The following is a 5,703-nucleotide window of genomic DNA, read 5'->3' as shown; positions in this document are numbered from 1 at the left end:
CTCAAAGTTGGGGATTTCATATTTTTTGCGACCAAGTGACACTCCATGGACAAGACCCAATATGGAAGTGACTTTTATCTGATAAAGCCAGATTTTGGATTATAAGTATTGTTCAGTTCTGAAAGATATTGCACCATTCCTATGACACAAGTTTAGTACTTTTCTTTTGTTTTCATTTTATGTAATTGTATATACTGTATTATGTTTTTCCCTTTTCCAATATCTTTTGTATATTTTTATAAACATTGCCTACTTTTCAGATTAAGTATATAAAATGTAATAGCTTTGTTCCTCTTGCTCTATAAACCACATCCCTGATGCCTTGTAATGCCATACATTACAAGAAAAGGTTGTCCAATATGATACCACTTTTGTGTAGATACGTTCTTTTGATTGCCCGTTATTCCATTTTAATGCAATGTCTCGGTGACCAAAAAAATTTAATTCTGGCGTTTTGATTTTTTTTTATCGCTATGACGTTTAGCGATCAGGTTATTTCTTTTTTTTATTGATAGATCGGGCAATTCTCAACGCGGCAGTACCAAATATGTGTAGGGTTGATTTTTTTTTATTGTTTTATTTTGATTGAAGTGAAAGGAGGGTGATTTGAACTTTTATGTTTTTTATTTTTCTATATTTTTGAACACTTTTTTTTACTTTTAGCATGCTTCAATAGCCTCCATAGGAGGCTAGAAGCTGCCATAGCGCAATCGCCTCTGCAACATAGAGACGATGCTCAGATCACCTCTATGCAGCAGAATTACAAGCTTGCTATGAGCACCAACCACAGGGTGGCGCGCATTGTAATCTGCTATCAACACCCATAGAGGTCTCGAGAAGACCTCTGGGTGTGATGGCAGCGCAGCGATGACCCCATCACGTGATGGGGTCGTCGCTGCGCGTATTTCTGGACCAGCGTTTGACAGGGGCATTTAAATACTTAGTAGGTGCGGGTGGATCGTGATTCCACGCGCGCCTATTGCGGGCACTTGTCAGCTGTTAAAAGCAGCTGACAAGTCACAGCTTTGAGGTGAGCTCACCGCCGGAGCCCCCCTCAAAGTGAGGGATAATGACAGGTTACGTACTATTCCATCAACTGGTAGGAAGGTGTTAAGAAACAACAGTTTATAGTCTACATTATGTATAGTATAGCGTGGCACTACTGCAGGGTGCACAAGTAAGTTACCCAAACCAAAGCACAAAGGTGAAAATAACTTGGCAATCAAATTATAGCATCCAGAATAGAAGTAAATTTTATTTAGGCAGTCTGCAAACGTTTCGGCCTACATGGCCTTCATCAGTCTAATTACTTTTTAAAAAAAAAAAAAAGTTTAGTGGATGAGTAGAAGAACGAGCATTATGTAGGCTCTTGTTGGACGGAGTATATAAGGAAAGCTGTCCAGCTCCCTATTACAATAAGGATCTTTGTTATTTATGCTGAGAATGCCTGTATGGCAGACCCTTGTGAGGCTGTTATATGAAATTTTAAAGGCACGTTTGTACGGCTCCCTACATACACGTTCATCGATGTCAGTAGCAAAAGTCATTGTTCAAAAGTGTTTTGCAGACAACTTTCATTTATAATCCGTGTCAGATGCTTCTCAAATAAGATTCCAGCAATAGTCAGCCAGTATTAACGTACTCCACTTTCCCTGGTACCTTTTCTCCATCAGTGCAATGTCTTGGTGAAATCTTTTATCACCAAGATTGGCTGGAAAAAAGTCCAATTGAGAATGTAGAAAATGAATTTTTATTGACATATTGCATTTTGTCAAATGATATGCTGTGAGCATGTTGTCCACGAGTTGTTCAAAGTTTGGTGCCCTGCTGTTGCCAAGGAAGTTGAAGGTCACATCATTAAAGGCTCTCCATGCCACTTGTTCAGCACCTTGCAAAAGACCATCAAAGCTACTGTTATTCATCATGTTATTATATCTCTGATCTGTGGGCCAATAAAAATACTTTCTTTAATCTTTGCTTCACTTATTCTTGGAAATTTCTGGCGCAAGTAACAAAAGACTTCTGATTCTTTGTTCATTGCTTTGACAAAATGCTTCATAAGCCCAAATTTAATATGCAAAGGAGGGATAAATATCTTTGCTGGATCAACGAGAGGATTATTTATGTTTAACATTCTTATGTCCAGCAACTAGGTTTTCACAGAGTGGCCAGTCCTTTCTGAAATGGGGCATTTCTCGTGCACGACTGTCCCACTCACAAATAAAACAACAATACTTGGCATATCCAAGCTGCAGTCCAAGAAGTGCAACAACTTTTAGATCACCACATACGTTCCAGTTATAATTTATACAATTAATGTGGGTCAACAGTAACTCCATATTCTCATACGTTTCTTTCATTTGCACGGCATGTCCAATAGGTATAGAAGGATAGATATTTCCGTTGTGTAGTAAAGCAGCCTTCAGACTTAAAACTGACGAATCAATGAACAGTCGCCATTCCTTCGGGTCATGTTCGCATCCTAGAGTACCAAACAACCCCAAGACATCTTTGCAAAAGGTTAAAATGTTGACATGGTTGAAAAATTGATTAAGGTCTTCTTGACAACTGCGAAAAACAGAAACTCTTGTTCCTGGTAATAAGAGATTCCGTTCTTGTAGCCTTGATTCCAATAATTCTGCCTGCCTCTTTGACAATTTCAAATCTCTGACCAAGTCACTCAGATCAGCTTGACTGAACTGATGTGGATTAGATGTAGATAGCTCAAAGTCTGGGTCTGCAGCAGTTTCCACTGACATTGTTAGTTCATTTTCGTTGTCCTCTATTGTCCATACTTTGGGTGGCTTTGTAACATGAAGACTTTCATCGTGAGGCACTGGTCTTATGGCTGAAGGAAGATTATGATATTCTATTGATTTCTTGCTCTTTGCTGTAATATCCTATTACATTTGTAAGGCAGAAGTAGCAATCTGTTACATGATCTCTCTGCTCTCTCCATATCATTGGGACAGTGAACAGCATTGAAGATCGTGATCCATTCAGCCATGCTTTAAGTATGTCAGTATTGTCTTTTGATTCCTCCCCTGCCCAGGAGATGTGGGATGCTCCGTGCACGGTAAGCCAAATGATTCACTGCACTTGCGCAGAATTCGCATAAGTGCTTGCATATATGTAGATCAGCAATTATTTCAGTGGAAAATTCATAATATACTGTTTCAGAAAAAGTTCATGAGTTTTTAGAATTATAACAGAATATTATAATGTTTTGTATCATTTCTCAATAACCTTACGTGATAGGAAAAATCTGAAGTCATTTTTTAAATCAGCATGAAAAAATCTATTAGGAACACTCAAAATTGTCCTAAGGACAAAACCTTGCTAACACAGTGTAATACTGTAGATGTGGCAGTGACAACTGACAGCAACATCAAAAAGAATGAATATGAGAAGCTGGAGAAATACCAGGGCTTCAAAGGAGAACTGGAGAAGATGTGGAAGGTGAAGGCAACAGTGATTCCAGTGGTGATAGAAGTTGGAGCAGTGACTGTCAAATTGGATGAATGGCTACAACAGATCCCAGGAGCAACATCTAAACTCTCTGTCCAGAATAGCGCAATGCTGGGAACAACTAAGATTCTGAGCAGAACCCTCAAACTCCCAGGATTCTGGAAGGGGACCCGAGAATGAGAAAGGACAAAAAAAGACCACCCCCATTGGGGGGTGAGAAGGAAGTTTATATATACAGTTGTGGCCAAAAGTATTGACACCCCTGCAATTCTGTCAGATAATACTCAGTTTCTTCCTGAAAATGATTGCAAACACAAATTCTTTGGTATTATTATCGTCATTTAATATGTCTTAAATGAAAAAACACAAAAAGAATTGTCCTAAAGCCAAATTGGATATAATTCCACACCAAACATAAAAAAGAGGGTGAACAAAAGTATTGGCACTGTTCGAAAAATCATGTGATGCTTCTCTAATTTGTCTAATTAACAGCACCTGTAACTTATCTGTGGCACCTAACAGGTGTTGGCAATAACTAAATCACACTTGCAGCCAGTTGACATGGATTAAAGTTGACTCAACCTCTGTCCTGTGTCCTTGTGTGTACCACATTGAGCATGGAGAAAAGAAAGAAGACCAAAGAACTGTCTGAGGACTTGAGAAACCAAATTGTGAGGAAGCATGAGCAATCTCAAGGCTACAAGTCCATCTCCAAAGACCTGAATGTTCCTGTGTCTACCGTGCGCAGTATCATCAAGAAGTTTAAAGCTCATGGCACTGTGACTAACCTCCCTAGATGTGGACAGAAAAGAAAAATTGACAAGAGATTTCAACGCAAGATTGTGCGGATGTTGGATAAAGAACCTCGACTAACATCCAAACAAGTTCAAGCTGCCCTGCAGTCCGAGGGTACAACAGTGTCAACCCGTACTATCCGTCGGCGTCTGAATGAAAAGGGACTGTATGGTAGGAGACCCAGGAAGACCCCACTTCTTACCCCGAGACATAAAGAAGCCAGGCTGGAGTTTGCCAAAACTTACCTGAAAAAGCCTAAAACGTTTTGGAAGAATGTTCTCTGGTCAGATGAGACAAAAGTAGAGCTTTTTGGGCAAAGGCATCAACATAGAGTTTACAGGAGAAAAAAAGAGGCATTCAAAGAAAAGAACATGGTCCCTACAGTCAAACATGGCGGAGGTTCCCTGAAGTTTGGGGTTGCTTTGCTGCCTCTGGCACTGGACTGCTTGACCGTGTGCATGGCATTATGAAGTCAGAAGACTACCAACAAATTTTGCAGCATAATGTAGGGCCCAGTGTGAGAAAGCTGGGTCTCCCTCAGAGGTCATGGGTCTTCCAGCACGACAATGACCCAAAACACACTTCAAAAAGCACTAGAAAATGGTTTGAGAGAAAGCACTGGAGACTTCTAAGGTGGCCAGCAATGAGTCCAGACCTGAATCCCATAGAACACCTGTGGAGAGATCTAAAAATGGCAGTTTGGAGAAGGCACCCTTCAAATATCAGGGACCTGGAGCAGTTTGCCAAAGAAGAATGGGCTAAAATTCCAGCAGAGCATTGTAAGAAACTCATTGATGGTTACCGGAAGCGGTTGGTCGCAGTTATTTTGGCTAAAGGTTGTGCAACTAAGTATTAGGCTGAGGGTGCCAATACTTTTGTCTGGCCCATTTTTGGAGTTTTGTGTGAAATGATCAATGTTTTGCTTTTTGCTTCATTCTCTTTTGTGTTTTTTCATTTAAGACAAATTAAATGAAGATAATAATACCAAAGAATTTGTGTTTGCAATCATTTTCAGGAAGAAACTGAGTATTATCTGACAGAATTGCAGAGGTGTCAATACTTTTGGCCACAACTGTATATATTCCATGCACTGGAATTGAATGTGTATATACTATAAATTCACTTGGAAACGCACAATAACCTGTCTAGCAGCAAAAGTAGCTATGGCCTGATCTATTAATTATCAGTCAATCATGTAATTGTGCCATGACAATTGGAGGCAGTGAGGCGCTGGTTCCTGAAAAATTGGTGGCAGCAGTGGGATATCTGCGATATGCCTGGGCTGTCCCCTGACACCTTTGCTAAACAAAATATGTTTTAAGCTATACTTAAATCTTTGTTAAGCATTGATGTGACTGGCTGGGGTAGAGCAATAGTGCAGCATGAGTCAAGTCTTAGAAACAAAGCTAGGAGGTTAAGATTATGCAGATTGTTAATATT

Source organism: Dendrobates tinctorius, unplaced genomic scaffold, assembly GCF_039654945.1.
Source record: "Dendrobates tinctorius isolate UK_male_01 unplaced genomic scaffold, ASM3965494v1 ptg000263l, whole genome shotgun sequence".
In the NCBI taxonomy this organism is placed as follows: domain Eukaryota; kingdom Metazoa; phylum Chordata; class Amphibia; order Anura; family Dendrobatidae; genus Dendrobates; species Dendrobates tinctorius.
Note: the sequence above shows the minus strand (reverse complement) of the source record.